This window comes from Polyodon spathula, chromosome 7, assembly GCF_017654505.1.
Source record: "Polyodon spathula isolate WHYD16114869_AA chromosome 7, ASM1765450v1, whole genome shotgun sequence".
NCBI classification, from domain to species: Eukaryota; Metazoa; Chordata; class Actinopteri; order Acipenseriformes; family Polyodontidae; genus Polyodon; species Polyodon spathula.
In genome coordinates this window covers 44263879-44283332 of record NC_054540.1, presented here as the reverse complement: position 1 = coordinate 44283332, position 19454 = coordinate 44263879, and the positions used below count along the sequence as shown (strand labels likewise).

Genomic DNA, 19454 nt, shown 5'->3' with positions numbered 1-19454 from the left:
AAAAACACACTTTTCTTATAGCAATACAGCATTGGTAAGCAATAATCAGTTTGTTTGAAAACCATCCTTTAATCACTGATAATAGGTGCACAGGCGGCGATTCTGTGAATGTTGCAGGCCTCAAGCACCAATGGGAGAAAATAAGTTTCTTCACAGTGCAAATAAATCACCTGTTCTGTCAAATGCTTCACAAGCAGAACTCTTATTGCAGCATTTAAAAATATAAAATCTATTTATATAAAGACTCCCAGCTTTCTAGAAGAGATCTGCGTTTCCCTTGTTTTTCTTTTGTATTTGTTTTGCTCTCATTAGTATCTATAGTAGGTACAGCGTCCATCAGTTCTGGCAGATTCCATTGTACTTGCTGAAGTGGTTTTCTCCCACTGCTGAATAAAAAAAAATAACCACCTAACTATTTCAACCCGAGGGCTCAACCTGCTTCATGCCTACTATTGATGCCTGTAACCAGATCCAGACTGCCATGCTTGATCGTATGCCTGGAGAGGACATTCATCTTATGGACTGTGGACTGCCCTTTTAACTTCCAGAGAAATATGCTGACAAAAATGAACGCCTATATGGCTGACTGCAGTCATAAAGCTGGACTGGAAACTACCATACGAGTCAAAATAGGCTGCAAACTGGCTCTTCACAAGAACGTTGACATTGCCACTGGTCTCATCAATGGGAACCAGGGAAGCTTGAAGCTGTTTACTACTATCTGGAAAACACAAGTATGGTCAAAACCATAACTATCTAATTTAACAATGGAGACACCCATACCTTTGAACGTTTACGCACAAAGTTTGGAATCATTGACAGAGTCTATATTGTTTAGAGAGCACTTCCCAGTCATTGGTGCTCATTCAGTCATCATTCACAAATGCCAGAATAAGACTCTAAACAGTGTAGGGGAATAATTGCATAGAACCATTCCTGTACCTGTTTGTTGCTACCCTGTACTACATATATTCACTGAATTATATACTTTAAAATCTTTTGAGTTTGTGATCTATTAAGTTTATAGAAATAAAGTAAATGTATTAAACTGCAGATGTGTAGCTGGGAACCAAACTGTGGGTGGTGGGACAAAAGGAACATGACATTCCACCTAAACTTGTATTGCATTACCACCTTTTCCTGTTGGTTTCTCACTACTAAATACAGTGTAATCGTAAATCTCGAAAAACTACTCACTTCTAAATCTTTTGTAGTCATTTTTGTATTACTTTAGTATAAATACATGTTAATTTGGATTCATATGTTGTTTTTTTCTGACTTTATGTGAACGAAAAGATACACATTTGCCCATTTTCCCATTGGAAATAGTGATATTTTGAAATATCACTGTCCTGGTCACAAAAGCAAAGTTTGTGGGGAATAATAGCCATTTTCTATACTTTTGAGGCATAAGCAATTAGGAAATAACACTTACTACCCAGGAACAAAAAAAAAAAAAAAAAAAAAAAAATTGTTACACAGTGTTATTTGATCAAGTAAAAAAAGAAGTGATATCTTTAACAAAAACATTATCAATGTAAAAAAAAAAAAAACAAGTTAGAAAAATGTAACAGACGTTTAAAGGGGTGATATCAAACACAGAAGTCCAAGTTAGGAGAAGCATTTAGACCAATTATGTCAAACATCAAGCAAATAGGCACAATTGGAACGGTGCTGGGGCCCAATTCTTGCTTCTAACTTGGCGCCTTTTTTTGATCGCTTCGCTCCACTTTATCACTCCACTTGAAATGCTCTTTGTATGACTTGAAAGTGACTGAGACACACTCAAACACTGAGACACACACACACACTGAGACTGTGTTGTAGTGGGTGTGTCTCGGTGTGTGTGTGTCTGTGTGTCAATGTGTGTATATCTGTGTGTGTGTGTGTGTCAGTGTGTCTCAGAGTGTGTGTGTCTGTCTCAGTGTGTGTGTTTCTCAGTGTATGTGTGTCTCAATGTGTGTGTATGTCACTTTGTGTGTGTGTGTGTGTATGTTTCAGTGTGTCTGTGTGTGTCTCAATGTGTGTTTGTGTGTCTCAGTGTGTGACTGAAACTGAAATAGCTTGGTTGAATAAATGTCCACCCTCTTGTAATAGCAATCCTAAATTAGCTCAGGTGTAACCAATCGCTTTCAAAATCACACATCAAGTTAAGTGGCCTCCAACTGTGTTAAATGTAGTGATTCACATGATTTCAGGATAAATTCAGCAGTTCCTGTAGTTCTCTGCTGGGTAGTGCATTTTAAAGCAAAGACTCAACCATGAGCACCAAGGTGCTTTCAGAAAAACTCCGGGCCAAAGTTGTTGAAAGGCACAGATCAGGGGATGGGTATAAAAAAAATATCAAAGGCCTTCAATATCCCTTGGAGCACGGTCAAGACGATTAAGAAGTGGAAGGTGTACGGCACCACCAACACCCTGCCTATATCAGGCCGTTCCTCCAAACTGGATGACCGAGCAAGAAGGAGACTGATCAGAGATGCTACAAAAAGGTCAATGGCAACTTTGCAAGAGCAACAGGCTTATGGCCAAGACTGGTCAAAGTGTGCGTGTGACAACAATTACTCCACAAATCTGGCCTGTATGACAGGGTGGCAAGAAGGAAGCCATTACTCAAGTAAGCCCACCTTGAATCCCATTTGAAGTATGCAAAAAAACACTCAGGAGATTCTGTAGCCATGTGGCAAAAAGTTTGTGGTCTGACGAAACTAAAATGGAACTTTTTGGTCTAAATGCAAAGCATTATGTTTGGCGCAAACCCAACACAGCACATCACCCAAAGAACACCATCCCTACTGTGAAACATGGTGGTGGCAGCATCTTATTATGGGGATGTTTCTCATCGACAGGGACTGGGGCACTTGTAAGGATAGAAGGGAAAATGAATGGAACAAAGTACAGAGAAGTCCTTGAGGAAAACCTGCTGCCCTCTGCAAGAAAGCTGAAACTGGTACGGAGGTTCACCTTTTAGCATGACAATGACCCAAAGCACACAGCCAAAGCTACACTAGAGTGGCTAAGGAACAAAAAGGTAAATGTCCTTGAGTGGCCCAGTCAGACCCAATCGAATCCAATCGAAAATGTGTGGCATCACTTGAAGATTGCTGTCCATCAACACTCCCCAACACTCCCCAAGACCTATCCCAACAGACTCACAGCTGTAATTGCTGCCAAAGGTGCTTCTACCAAGTAGGGTGGTGGTGACTTATCCAATTATGATCTTTCAATTTTGTATTTTTAATATATACATTTTTTTCTCAATAAAAACTTTTTTTTCCCTTAACAGTGTGGAGTATGGTGTTTTAAATGAGTGAAAAAAAAAATCCTCATTTAAATGCATGAAACTCTGAGGCACTGACACTAACAAAATGTGAAAAAAGTTCAAGGGGGTTACACTTTCTATAGGCACTGTGTGTGTGTGTGTGTGTGTGTGTGTGTGTGTGTGTATATATATATATATAAGGTTTTAGTAACAACTGTGCTCAAAAAAGCTGTTGTAAAGCCCTTTCACAATTGGTTTAAAACATTTAAAACGATAATAGCCAGAATTGTCAGAGTGGTTTTATTGGCAGCACAAAAATCGCAGGCAGAGTACAAATGAAAGTAAACTATGATTTTCTCTTGTTATTTGAAATACAGCAGAAAGTATAGGAGCAGCTGCCTGGAAACGCCACTTTACCATAGAAACACAGTGCCCACCTGTTTCGGATCCTCTCTTCGATAATCCTGTTGAGTCACCAAGCTGCTTTTATAGTTCTTCATTGAAAAACAATTTCCTGAAAAACAGATTTCCATTCTACTGAGAGGTGTGTGTACACTTGTGTTTAGACATCAGTGCTGTGTGGGAGGCAGCTTTGCTAATTTGCTGTAGGAGACTATACACAGTAATATAATGTACTATGCAAACTGGCATCAATAAACAAGTCCAGCACTTACCAATAATACTTTCTAAACCAACTGCAGGGCAATTATTACAAAAGACCAACATGCATGAATTATTTCTATATTCAAGTTTACTTGCCACATACTTTATCTCTATTGTAGAAGCCCTTGGTGTTCTGGTCCTGTCACCTTTTTATATTGTTTGCATTATTTCAGTGTTTTATTTGTGTTTGTATAGAAGTCTGTGTTATTGTGCTTTGATTATGAGCTCAAGAGCTGCTCTTCAGTTCAGCTTGCCTGCTATACATTTGACAGAAAAACAAAAAGATACTTAATCCAAAGTATCAAATCACTAGAGGGTGATATAAAGACACTGTTGGCTGATCTAGCCTGTGTTACACATAACTGAAGAGCAGCTCCTGAACTCAGCTGAAAGCACCTTGACAACACAGACTTCTCAATTAATTTTTCGTTTTATATTATGTTGAAATTGCAATAATTTAACGTTTATTAAGTGATTACATATACTTTATATATATATATATATATATATATATATATATATATATATATATATATATATATATATATATTGCATTTTCCTCTGTCCTCAATTGACCATGTGTCACAAAGACGGCTGTAGTGGGATGACGTCAGACCGGAACAGTAACACACAAGACAGACAGAGACGTGGAGTTTGGTAAAGCTGAGTGCTTGGTTGCGCTCACCATCTAATAGGTAAACAGACAGAAAATAAAAAGGCTGCAACAAAACAATGATACCAAAACCGGACACGGCACTTGCAGCCAAAATAAATAGACAAACAAAATGTACTAACAGACAAAACAAGTGGATGAACACTAAACAAACAAGTACCCTGCTGACCCTCAGGCACGCCTTAGCAATTACTATTTCTCTCCTTTATTTTTCTCCACCCATTCTCCACTCATGAACACACAACCCTGAGTGAGTGAAAACATGCTGCTTTTAAGCAGCTGTACCGAGACTCGATTGCTAATCAGTCATTCCATTGGAGTCTCGGTACAACTGCACGTCAATTAAGTGCAATTTCCCGTGCTCACATATTATTACATTTTACCTGCACGTAAAGTGCTGTGCAATCCCTGTGCCTAAATACAAATAAACATTTTAAACACTCGTGCTTGTAACCCATATTATATATCGTGTACCAATGCTTATACACCAACATTAACACACTACATACAGCATAAAACACAAATAAATAGCACAGGGGTGGGCACTTTGCCACACAGTGGTATAACTCTTTCAGGTTGGTTGCTTTGGTCATTTTGTTTATTACTTTTTAACAGCCTGTGTGTTTTTTCATTGCTGTTCTTTTAGGGTTGTCTGCTGCCAAGCTGCTGAAAGAGGCTGGGGTGAGTGTGATGGTGCTCGAAGTCAGAGAAAGTGTGGGTGGAAGAACCCTCACTGTGAAGGTAAGAGCATAGGAGTGACTTCACTCACACTCAACATAGTTGAGTAGTGCAGTGAGAAGCAGACTGACTCCAGTGCAGGAGGATGCCGCTGTATAGAAGCCTCCTCCTTCACAGCCACACGGCTGTTTTCTGTTTCTGGGGGTTCTCTTTCTCTTGCCCATTTCCCCTCAGTCCCCTTTTGGGACTGATGCGCTGAGTGATACCTGTCATTTGAGATCTCCATTCTGTTTGCATTGAGTGTTAGGTATCAGAGCCACTTTGTTCTGCAGTGCCAGTGTTTCTGGTTTGGTTCTGTTTTAAGTTAAATAGGAGCTGTGAAAGGCTCTGGAATGGAACTGCGATGTTTGTTCTGTGTTCTGTTCTGTCCTCAGTTCCAGTATGTGGATCTTGAGGGTGCCTATATTGGGCCCACCCAGAATGGAATCCTGCGGCTTGCCAAGGAACTGGGGGTGCAGACCTACCTTGTCAATGAGAAGAAGCAGCTCATCCATCACGTGAAGGTGAGAGTATAGCATTTACTAAGAGTTCAGACTTCAGGTGCCCAAAACTAGGATATCATTGGGATTACGGAAACTTGGCTTACTATGCCCCAAGCGACAGAAAGGAATACTCAATTTGTGGGTTTAGGGTGTTTAGGAGGGACAGACAAGACAGAAGGGGAAGAGGGGTGGTGCTGCATATTAGAAAAAACAGAGGTAAAACCAAGAGACAGTGGAACCCAAAACTTGTGCCAATCCATTGGGGTCAGGGAAACTGACAAGAGTCTGTGCTAGATACCGCCAAACATGGATACCAGCGACAGCACCCCTTTATACTTTGTTGCTTCAGCCATTGTTACTCTTACTTAACTAGCAAGATACTGTAATTGAATCGAAATGTATGTTTGTTGCATTCTTTGTTTTTTGCTATCCAGTTCTGTGCTTGTTTTTATAAATACCAGGATAATTGGTTGCTGCCCCAGTTATCAAGGTTTTGTATCTTCTCCCTTCGCCTCTGTTTCCATGGAAACCAAAGAAAGAACCCTGAAGCCAGCCTGTCATCTCCATTTAGTTGTGCTTCTCTATACACAGACAAGGACTTTGAAATATAAATCTGCTCAGATGTAAAGGTCAAGATAAACTATGACAGATATTATGGCAAATATTAGAATTTATGTGGCTATATACCTACAGACATCTATTTATGCTGCCCATCGTTGTATTAAGGTAGGTCCAAGTAATGGAAATGATTATTTTGTTACTTTGTTTTTACAAAGCCCACTTATTTTAATTATTGCATGAAGCTGTATGTAGATCCACTACTGTTTCCCAGCATGAAAAGGGAAATATGATTGTTGTACCATGTGTTTCTTTCAAAACTGCCAATATAGACATACAGTATGTAGAGAGTGCACAATATCTACCATCTATGGAATTATTCTGTTAGCTACAACCACTTTAAATTAAAGGGGGGGGGGGGTGGGAACAATGTTGTAATCAGAGTATAAAACCTGCTAAAATAATAGCAGGAGTGAAGGGGGTGGGTTAAAGGTTCCAGGTTAAATAAGTGCACTTCTCTTGAAGTATGCTGTATCTAGAGTGTAAGGCCTGCTAAAGTAACAGGAGAAGCAAAAGCCCTTTAAACTGGTTTTGAGATATTTGGAAATAGTGTACATTGAAAACACACTGTATGCAACTCCTCTAATGAGTTTGTAATGTTAACCCCGTGTGTCTGGCTAGTCAGTGAGTGACCTGCTGCTCTGTCTCCTTTCAGGGCAAGACGTACCCTTTCCGGGGGGCCTTCTCACCCATGTGGAACCCCATTGTCTACATGGACTGCAACAACCTGTGGAGGACGTTTATTGTATCATGTTCTATTTTATTTATTAATAGTGGTTAACTTTAAGCTACTACAAAGACGTGGTCGTGCGATTTATTTTTATTTGCAATTATATTTGTGTTAAATCGTTATAATAACACTTTTTAAATAACATGACAATATCTATTATTTAACATTCCCAGTTAAATCATCATCAGAGTGGTCATTTTAAGTTTGTAATCACCGGATATTTATAGGTTTTCTTTGTACAAATATTACAGAAAGATAAGTAAATATGATATTCTGTATATTGGTTATGACATATCAGAAACAATTAAGCATTAAGATTTATTTTTATGTGCAATTAGATTATTACAGCTGTCAAGTCACAAACCCCTCCCCTCTATAATAATGTATACTCCCCAGGCCCACCCCAAAAAAGGCGCAAAATCTAAAACAATTAATTTTTATAAAATATACAAAAAACAAAACCAGACCGCATCACAAGCATCGATCTGTAAGTACTGCACTTGTATTTATCATTCATAATACAGGTGTGTATATACACGTCCATATATATGAAGGGTATTTCTTGGTATGATCTTATGAAAGTATGTATAGGCAGCTAATGGTTTTGTGCGTTTCTCAAATGATCTATCTATCTATCTATCTATCTATCTATCTATCTATCTATCTATCTATCTCTTAAAACATCTTTCACTAATAACGTATGTTTTCTGTATATATTAAAACAGCTTTAGATATTCCCACACGTAGATTTGATTAAAACATCAAAAACGGTATTCTCTGTATCAATAAAAGTGTTTGTACCTACTTCCCCATAACATTTATTATTAAAAAAAAAAAAAAAAAACAACCTAACATTTTACCGCGAAAATAATAACTTAGTTAAACTTGAGCCTACATAGAATAAATGCTTATATTTGCTTACGCCACAGTATGATATGACACAATATTTTTTAAAGGAAATAAACATTTGGCAAGTAGTGATTTTAACTCTGCATAAAAACATAAATTATACTGACAAAATAATAAAATAATAAATAAAATGTATTTATAAAAAAAAAACTTAAACGTACATTTACACTTAAATAAATAAGACAGAAAAATATTGTCTGCAATACCTGTTTTTATTTCTTAAAAAAATACAAATGGCATCTGTAAAAAATACAAATGGCATCTGTAAAATCTTGGATAAAGCTCCACAGAACCTTGCCTTTAAGTTCTAAAATTCACGCGTGCGCAGAAAGGCTGAAAAAGGCAAAGAGCAAACTTATTTCACAGCTAACTTATTTCCTGTGACACCGGTATTAAAATACTAGTGTGAATTAAAATACTAGGGCATTCGTGTATCCTCTTCAATCAGTCTTTTCCCTTCTTTCAGTGAAAATCACAATGGACTAAATAAAGGTTGGTCAGGAACAGAAAACCAATGTAGCTGGTATATTAACAATAACAGTATGTGACTAAGTTATAGGACTGAGGATCTGCGCATAGGTTATAACAACACTCTTAGTGTTTCAGCCTTGGTTCAGTCCTATTTGTTCTGATATCCCCTCATACACAGACCTAAACCAACCTGTATAACCCTATAACATCATGCATGGTCCTGTGAAGTATTGTGCACTCAATCCTGTACAACGCTTTTATGCTTCCCCACTGTCAGCCTCAAGAAATCTTTTCCTAAGCTGTTTTGCTGGAACAGTTCAGAAGCACACCCTAATAGCTATGGCAAATACTGATCTAAGCATAGACAATCATACAGAACACACATAATAGGGTAACTTACAGGTAACAAATTACATATTAGGAAGATGTCAGTGATTTAAAGTAGCCCTTTAAGAATGGATTTGCCATGGCAGTTGTTGTGGATCCTCAGACTTTCTTAATGAAAGCGTTCTTGTTGTGGCTCTGTATCCTCAGGAGAGAAAATTTGTTGGTAGATCGGGGCAGATCAGTGATTGAATGGCAGAGCAGCTCGGGGATTGGGTGAGGCTGAACCAGCCTGCAGTTAGACTGACTCAGACCAATGCAGTCGTCTGTGTGGAAACTACATGGAGACAAATATGAGGTAGGTGCAAGAGAGGGGCTTACACCCTACAGTTTGTATTGCTTGTGTTTCCAGGTCCACTCTAACCACACATTGCCAGGCACACATGTTTTAGATATGGTTTGAGAACCACTCATCCAGGTTTGTTGGAGCTTAGTCTTTTTTTTTTACACCTGATTTGCTGAGCTGTTTGGAACTGCATACACGTGTGCTACCTTATTAAGAAGTTAGGCCACACACGCATGTCTACACGTCATCATAACTTTAAATCACAATTCTATCCCAAACCTTTTACTTAATCTTAACCTTGAAGTCTCAGTCTCCCAGCGACTGTAGATGCTATTGTGTGCAGACCCCGGAAATAACCATTCTTTAGCATAAGCTCTTGAGGGTTCTCTGTGTGGAGATCAGGGTTACCTCCTATTGGTCTGGTTTGTTTCCTTGGAGGCGTGTTTATATATTACTGACAGTTATGATCCCATAAAGAATCATTGGTGGCACTTACATCTGGAAGTGTATATTGTCAGGTAAACACAATCATGACTCTTTATTGGTGTTTCAAAAACTCTCCAACTATTAAATCACAACGATAACCACATCTAAGATCTTAGCTGTATGAATGTATCTCTGCCAGTAGTAGTAACACAGATTAATTTACATTACATACCGTATATGAGCTAATGAAACCATGTATTTTTTTTTGTCTAGGTTTTTAGGATTTTATGTTCAATGCAAATGGTTGTGTTTGTCTTGCCTTGGGACCCAGATGAATATGAGTTATTATTCCAGTTCTGTAAATAATTAAACACATACATGCTTAAAGAAATACATAAAAAAGTAAACACAAAGATAAATGCATGTTTATTAATGTATATAATCCTTTTATTTTTCAATAAACTGCAGAGTTTGAATCTTCTTCCAGTACTGGCTTTAGACTGTATTTTATAAGTCTTTTACCCGACGTTGTGTCAGCAGCTACTGATTCCTCTACGTCTGGTCCTGTGTACAGTTGTTATCCCACGCACAGCACACTACAGTTGAATAGAAGGTATAGGTGGCAGAATCCTGCTCTCCCACACAGACAGAAAGTATAGGTGGCAGAATCCTTGACTCCCACACACAGAGAAATATTGACATTTAAAGCATAATTAAAAATGTGTTTTCTAAAACCTTAGATTTGGTTAAGGAAAATGTGTCAAAAGTATTGAAAAGTATAATTTGTTTGTCTGCAGGCTACGCAATCACACTGTGCAGTATAGAGAACACATCTGATCATGTGACAGACACTGCTAGTGACATTACAGCTTTGGTAGCAGGGTCCTGTGATCTATTCACAGCTTAAAGCACAAACCTTCAGTCGTGGTTTCTATTTTTATGACCCTCTGTGATGCGTCAAAGGGATTTCGGTCTGTGATTCAGCCTCCCGACAGTAGATGGCATCAAACCAACTCGGGACTTCCCTTACCAAGATCTCGTGACCATGGCAAAAGTCATCTTTTGAGGGGCGGCACCTTGGTGAGGGGCGGAAGTACGAGTATGTAACTTCCAGCCACTGGAGTCAAGTGAAGGAGAAGGACACGTGTCGGTTGGGGATTGGTGTTCCACTGACTACAGAGGCGGGACATTACATACTAAAGGGAACGTACTACTGTGTTCGGGGTTGGTCCGAAAGTGAAATAGGAGGAGTAACGGGTGGAGGGAGAGACTAGTTTGGTGCAGCGGGCTTTTTAAAAAAAAAAAACACTAACATTTCTTTTGTCTTTTTTTGTTTATGTATGGTTTACTACGAAGACGATTAAAGACGAGTTATCACGATCGGTTTTGGATTTCACCCCTGCACTCCTTCCCTCACACCATTTTGTTTTCTTTTGTTATTTAATTATTTTGTTGTGTATAGATGATAAAAATAAATTATTTTATTTCTGTACACATAGATTACTGTCTGGACATTCCATTTAATACACTCTCGCCTCACACCCTCCCTGACATAATTTGGAAGAAAATCTCACAGAAATCAAGCATGTATAAAACCCAATAGAGTGCTTTCACGCTCCTCACACATTCTACAGGAACAGTGACGAGGTCAGCTGCCTGGTCCTGGACTGAATACATTAGCAAGACGATCGTACTGAAACAGCAAACCCAGTTTTTAGAATTAATGATAAATCAATGTGTTTTATGTAGTATGTCTCTTAATATCCCCACATGGGAATGCCTGTCAGGGTACAGAATGGAGGTTTTGCACATAGCTAGAGAACCATTTGTCCGGTTGTATGTTAAGGCTACTGTCCCTCTGTCTGTATGATGAACTTGTTTCGTTGTGCACACAGTGGAGGCAGGTCATGCAGTTTTGCTTATTCGTGTCATTGATGCATCTCAGCTGTGGTGGGGGATGGCTGTGTCTGACCTGCTTGCTGTTTCTCTCCAGGATGCCTATGTCATTAGTGCCATCCCTCCAGGCTTGAGCATGAATATCCACTACGACCCTCCGCTGCCCCCTGTGCGGAACCAGCTGATCCAGTGAGTCCAAATGGGGTCCATCATCAAATGCATAATGTATTACAAGCATACCTTCTGGAGGGAGAAGGGTAACAGATCTCATGTTCATACTGCTAACAGTATAGGAGCCATGCACTGTGATGCCATGCAGCCTATACTGCCATATAAGAGTTTCCCATAGTAAAGTGGACTAAAGCATGGTAAAGCCCAGAGAGGTTTGTAAAGCATATTCAAAATCATGACAAGCCAGGGTAAATTATGGTAAATCCATAGAAAAACCTTGTGTAGAGGAGACTCACTAATAGTACAGTAGTACAGGAGACTCTCACTAATTGTACAATAATACAAGAGACTCTCACTAATTGTACAATAATACAGGATACTCTCACAAATGTACAATAATTCAGTAGTCTCTCACTAATAATACAATAATGCAGGAGCAACTCACTAATCCGTCCCAGTTGGGACCAGTCCCTGTCACAGCTGTTAATGCTTCACACATGCATGATACAATCCAGACATTGCAGACTGTATTTCATTATTATAGTGTGGTTTGGATTACAGATCAGTTCGGACTACAGGGTTCTGATGAACAGGAGCCTGCTGTATTCATAGTTTTAAAGGGAGTGGACTAAAAGTCCACTGCCATGTGCTCTATGTACCCCATGTGTTTCTCTAACATCTTGAACAAGGGAGATACAGCTTTTCATTATAGAATGTCTGTCAGGGATTCAGCTTGCATAGCAAACGACTCAACAAATGGCCCATCACACACACTGTGGGTGTAATGCCTTTTGAATGGTCTGTGTGCAGGGTACTGTGGAACAGTGATGATTGAAGATAAGGAATCACCCATTTCAGTGACACTGGATGACACCAAACCCGATGGATCTTTTCCTTGTATCATGGGGTAAATATAAAAACAGGACTCTCCCATATAGAGTAACATTATGGTGGTACGCCTGCATTTGATTCATGATGTGTTAATAAACAGTACACTTGCCTTTCCTGCATGTGTGCTCTGTTTTAATGATCTAAACAGAGGCAGATCTAGTCATTGCTGCTGTTACCTCTAATGTCTCTTAAACCTGCTGTGTGTTCATTTAAAGAGCCACTTACAAATATTACTGCAAAAAAACCCACAAGGAAACAAGGTTTGCACAATGTCAGGTAGTCTGATAATCCACTGCAGCATACAGATCATTAAAAAAGACACCTGTGTCTGCTAAGTGTTGAGAGCATTCAGGGAGTGTTGTCAGTCTGTCAGTCTGTCAGTCTGTCTCTGCCTGTGTGGAAGCATAGAGGATGAGGCTTCACTCTATGCAAGCTGGGGAAGGCACAATGATGTGGTTTGTCAGGGCAAATGAGATTGAGCTGCAAGACTTGTACTGTGTCTTCTTTTGCAGATTTATTTTGGCCAGAAAGGCAAGGCATCTCATCCACCTAAGCAAAGATGAGAGGTATACATGGGCTTTAGTTTAGCTTTTTTCTCCTCTAATTACTGTGTATTTACATAGATGTTACATAATAAATACACATGTAATTATACACAATTACAATGTTATTATGTATAGTTACAATGTCCCTAATGTGTAAATATTTTTGCATGATATATGTAAGTACACAATTGTATCAGAAAAGGGTTAGGGTTAGAATTAGGGTTAGATTTAGGATTACATCATTCAAAAACATGTACACATTAAGTACATTGTAACTATGCATAATAACATTACAGTTATGTGTAAGTAATCATTTATTTTCCAAATGACCTTCAAGAAAATCGAAAACATCTTTACATATTTAACAGCCTGAAAATAACAAGGACTGTTTTATTAACACTTTGATGCATGAAATATTGAAAATCCCTGGAAAAAAGGAGTTTTGGACACATAATGAATATATTTTCCATATAGTTGTTTTTGAGTTTATTTCCATTCCTTTTATATGGGGAAAAATGACATCCTTATGAGAACATCATGCATTTGGGTCTGCCATAGGTCGCCATATAAAAACTAGAAGTTTTTATCCGTCTCCATATGAGGTCGCTGTACATGAAAAGGGTTTTTCAAGCCTCTTTTTAAATAAAATGTGCAGTTTTATGAAACCCATTTATTCGAGTTTATTCTCGTTCTTCAACACATTGTTTAACCTTTAACAAAAAGCTGATATATGTACAGTGTATCATTTATTAAACATGTTTTAACAGAAAAGAAAGATTCTGTCAGATTTATGCACAAGTTCTTGGCACTAAAGAAGCACTTCATGTAAGTATATTACTTACCACTCATACAGTGATTTTCAATAGTTTTCTGTTTCACATTTTCATGCTATGATATGTAATGACGGAGAAGCAGAAATGATACCAGTAACATACGCACTGTGAGCCATTCGATCAGTTACTGGAATAGTTAATAAGCACGGAATGTACTGATGTAACCAGAATCAGGAGAGAATGATCACATATGAAATAAGTATCAGGAAATATGAAATATTATGAAAATGTAGATGTAATAAAATGTCTTTAACAGCAATGTAATACTTCACACTTTACAGAAGCTGTGTTGTTTGCATGCAATGCTCTGCTTATTTCATTGTACATGTACCCACAGCCTGTGCACTATGAAGAGAAGGACTGGTGTGAAGAGCAATACTCAGGGGTGTGCTACAGTGCCTGCCTCCCCCCAGGAACCTTCAGTCAGATCAGCAGGTTAGTTCCTAGATCTCATGTATACTGTGTTTGGACCACAATTCAACAAACCTTTACCACCAAATGAAGCAAATAGCAGCCTTTGCTTTACACCAAAAAATAACTGATGTTATGTTAGGCACCTCAAATGGACATTTTATTAAAAAAATGAAATTTCATGTTTGCTCAGATCACTGGTAGTCTGAGCAAACCAGTTGGGTGCGATGCTCCAGGTTTGCTCAGATCAGTTAGGCGCGATGCTCCAGGTTTGCTCAGATCAGTTGGGTGCAATGCTCCAGGTTTGCTCAGATCAGTTGGGTGCGATGCTCCAGGTTTGCTCAGATCAGTTGGGTGCAATGCTCCAGGTTTGCTCAGATCAGTTGGGTGCGATGCTCCAGGTTTGCTCAGATCAGTTGGGTGCAATGCTCCAGGTTTGCTCAGATCAGTTAGGTGCAATGCTCCAGGTTTGCTCAGATGAGTTGAGTGCGATGCTCCAGGCTTGCTCAGATCAGTTTGGTGCGATGCTCCATGTTTGGTCAGATCACTGGTAGTCAGGTGCATGATACATCTTGTCATCTTGCTCTCTGTTAAGCAGCTTGCTCGGCTAGTAGTAAAGGATCTGCTGGGCTCCTATCCCCGGGAAAGCCTTGCAAGCAGACGGGACACCTCATTGTGCTCAGCTGACACCTCCCAGTGTCTCTGTCCCGGAGCATCACAATCTGTGGGATTTTAACTGCAGGGTTTTTTTTTATATAATTGGGTTTTATTTTTGGAAGTCTAAATCTGGATAGAATCAAGTTATATATATTTTTTTTCAATCAGGCATCACTCCAAAGATTTATTTTCTGGTTGTATCTGATTAACTTTCAGCAAACAAAGCAACAAGGACTTTTAAATCAGTTATATTGCTATGATACTGCATCTGTCAGGTCCTCCCATACAGAGAACAACAATGTAATATTATTAATATGTGATAAAACATAAAAAGGCCAGACAACTAAAATGACCTTTGAAGTTGCTTACTCAGCTGTCTAAAAAGCGTCTACTTTTCATTGTATTGGGACCTCTCTCGTTTTTTTCTCAAGGTTAATGAGATACAGAATAAGACTTGTTGTGTCTGTATTCTTGTTTTCCCCTCTTCGAGAGCCATTTGGCAGACTGTACTTTGCCAGCACAGAGACAGCGACGAGGTGGAGTAGAAACATGGACGGGCGGTGCAGGCAGGGGAGAGGGCTGCCAGAGAGGTAACGAGACATACACTCTATACCATCCCGTGGCTGCTTACAAAAGTAACTTTCAAACAATGGGTAAACATGCCCCCACTTTTTATTCATGTCGTTACTAGTTCCTACTGCAACAGTAAGGGAGGGGGCAAGTTTGCTCCAATTGTCTTGTTCAGTTTAGCCACTTTTACACTATGGCCCAGCTTGGCCCCTTTTGTAGATATCCCAGATTTATCTATATCTTTATATTCTGTTTCTGGACTGATAACACATTGGGATTCGAACGCATGTGTCCAGACATGCTGACCACACTGTCTCAAAACCTGCAACCATCTCAAGAGCAGAAACACAGTTAAGGGGCATTGTAGAGCCCTGGGACTCAGATCAACATTTCCACAATGACACTCATCCCATCTGCATGAAGGGCAATTACAGCAAACAGCGTCTTAAAACTTACTCCACATCCACCCTAATCTTTATATCTCTAAATTTCAGTATATCTGTTTCTCAGGTGCTACATTCTATGGGAAAAATCCCAAAAGCTGAAATCTGGATTGAAGATCCTGAATCCAAGGTATTCTGTGTTACTTCCTTTCTACAGAGTCCAGTCCAGGGATTATAACATAATTTCTTTAATTTTTTTTTCACACCCTTGTCCCAAACTCATGTTTCTAAACTCAGTGTTCAGACGGATCTCATCAGTGCATAAGGGTTTGTCTATTAGACCCACTTTACTCAGCCGGGATAAACCAGAGCTGGATTTCTGAATAGCATCTTGCAGCACTAGGAATTCAGACAGAATTGCATGAACCACTTATTTTTGGATATCCCCGGGATTAACCCTTCATGTAGGTGGTAGATGCAATGCATGTAGATTAACCCTTCGGGTAGGTGGTAGATGCAGTCCATGTGGATTAACCCTTCGGGTAGGCAGTAGATGCAATCCATGTGGATTAACCCCTCAGGTAAGTGATAGATGCAATCCATGTTTATTAACCCTTGTAGGTGGTAGATTCAATCCATGTGGATTCCCTGGTGCTGTAAAATGCTCTTAAGAAATCCAGCTGTGGTTTATCCTGGCAGGACGCAGATTGATAAAATCAACCTCTCACTTCCTTACCATTTTACTTACCGTCTTACTGTATGTATATTGCTAAAATAAAATATTGTGTTATCAATCAAACTGGAGAATTCAATCCAGATATACAAAATTGCTTTTTAAATGGATATCCATTAGGTTACAGTTATGGTTTCCTTCCCATTTATTCAAATTGTACACTTATTCATTATTTGCATGTAAAGAACGTATGAAAGAGTCTAGACATAATGCTAGGTGGCAACCTGTCTGGACTCAGGCATTTCTCAATTATTAAGTACAATCAGCTTCTAATAGAGAACAGTAAGTAATGGCAAACTCCTCTGGTCTTTTCTCTTTCAAGCACACTGGCAAGAATAACAAATGAATTACTTCATTTTGGTGTGCCCGGCTGTACAAAAATGCCCACTAGAGGGCAGTGTCTACTAGCTAATATTGTTGTAGCTAATTCTTCATCTTAAAATACTGCAGTATTGTTTCTCACTAGTTAGGGTCCTCAATCAAAAATGTGAAACCGTATACACTATCATGCCTGTCTGTCTGAACACTGCTAGCCTCTCATAGATTGTTTGGTATAACCTGATGAACAAAAACATTTTAAGCAGGCAGGCAGGCAAGCAAGCTAGCTCTTTGTAACAGAGCAATGAGAGACCAGCAGCAGTTATCCTCTCCCTATGGGTCCCTCCACTGAACTAACACAGTCATTCCCATCCAAACAAACATAGTGGTACATGTCTGGTTGTCTCACTCAATTGGAAGGAGAGAACACATCAATTTTCATTGCAGAGATTGTTTTTTACTCTGTCCCTGCCAAGACCACGCAATATAGGCATTACTACACACTGGAGGTGAGTGCTGACTTCTAAACAGTGACTGTCCTAAAACAGTCACATAGCATGCCAGAGTAAGGTGCTCTTACCACCGGGGGAATCATTACCTTGTAACCCTGTTTGTTTTGTTGCACAGGAAGCTCCATCTCAGCCAATCACAACAAGTTTTCTGGAGGAGCACCTGCTCTCTGTCCCAGCGTTCCTTGCAGTGATGGGCATCTCCATGATTCTCATTGCTACAGTCACCGCTCTTGGCATGTCTGTATTCAAGAAGCACCAACATTTACATCTATTTAATTGGATCTGATTTTACCACATCATGTGCACTGATTGTGTTGTAATGTATTGGAATATCATGTCCAGCAAGATTAACATGTTATCTTTATTTCAGTTACATTCCAGCAACCCTCAAACTAGGTTATGTTTAATTCTACTATTTAGTTCCTGTCTGTGACTTAATTCACACTCTCCTCGAAGCACATGCATCACTGTGTACTTGCCTCTCTTTCTCTCAAGCTATAAAAGTACATAATGCCTGAGACACACTTTTTACCCATGCTGCATCAGGTTAAAGTGAACTGGCCAGCAGATTCACAAGTGGTTCTAGATGTCTTCAGTAATCTCCTGGTTTTATAAGCACATCTTTTACATTAAACAACAGGGACCAAATAAGTTATTACACCTGATATGTACTGCCATTAAACTGGAGCATACATACAAGTTGGCTTATAATGTGCCATAAAAATAGTTTTGTTTACTGTCTGTTTCACCTAAGGATAACATTTTCTGAACTGTAGTAGAAATTAGCATGTCCCCACAAAAATAAAATGCTCCACAAAATACATTTGTGATGTTTGTGGTACACTAATGAATCTTCTTAATGCTTGAGGACAAATTGCAGTGTGATTCACAGTTCGTGGGGACGAGTTGGATATTTTCTTATTTTTTAGCAATGGTGAGCATGCTTTCAAATTTTTACTCTGATCTTTTTAAAGGAGAACCAAGCCTGTTACTACTTTACAAAGCTAGAAAATAAATCTAAAATTAAGCACATCAATTTACTGGTTACTAGAAAACAGTCACATAATCACACAGCTGTAAGAAAACACAGTGATTGCTTGTTGCTTGAAAAGGCTACTGAGAAATTGAGTTCTTTGGAACTTGAAATCTTTGTGTCTTCTAAGGGTCGCTTGAGATCATGAAGCATGCAGGCAAGGTTTGGGACACTTCTAAATAATGTTCTAGAACTCTACACTATTACTTCCATGAAGTGCATTAACTGACCATTATACTGGCACAGCAAATCACTATGAATTATTGTAAATTGTACAATTAATAGTGCAACGACTTCAAAAAAAGCTATCACAGCATGTCGTCTCTACACTTATACACCTGCCGCCGTTCAAAGTCAAGGTAATCACAACAGAATAATGCATAGTGTCCAGTACAGTGTACTATCATTTTAATCATATAAAACTGCTTTTATCAATAATATGGTCATTTTATTGAATAGCTATTTGATGTGAAGGTATTATGCCCTCCTAAAATAACATATTAACAGTATATATTTACTGTGATTCATAAAAATACATGTTTGTATTGTGTGGAAAGAAAACTACAAATGTCCTTGCCTCAGTATTGTCACAATGCCATGTAATGTCTGTGCTAAATGCCAATATTGACTGAACTGTTACTGTCTAGCTGTCATGTAAGATGAGTGAGTTTGTGCTGAAAATAAAGTGATTATCAACAAGAATATCTCTTTTTCATTCATCTCAAAGTTGATTTCCGTTGTTTTGCTTATATGATGTTGAGTTCAGTTGACCCAGTCTTCACAGCACCCAACAGGATCAGTAGATAATACATATTTTTGAATAATTTGCAAGGTTAACCAGTGAAACAGCAGCACTGAG

At 38.9% G+C, this 19454-nt stretch overlaps 1 pseudogene; it reads left to right on the top strand.

Annotated features, from left to right (window-relative positions):
* LOC121317854 overlaps nt 1-19172 on the top strand; it is a 28200-nt pseudogene extending 9028 nt beyond the window's left edge.
* Nucleotides 19173-19454: the final 282 nt, after the last annotated feature.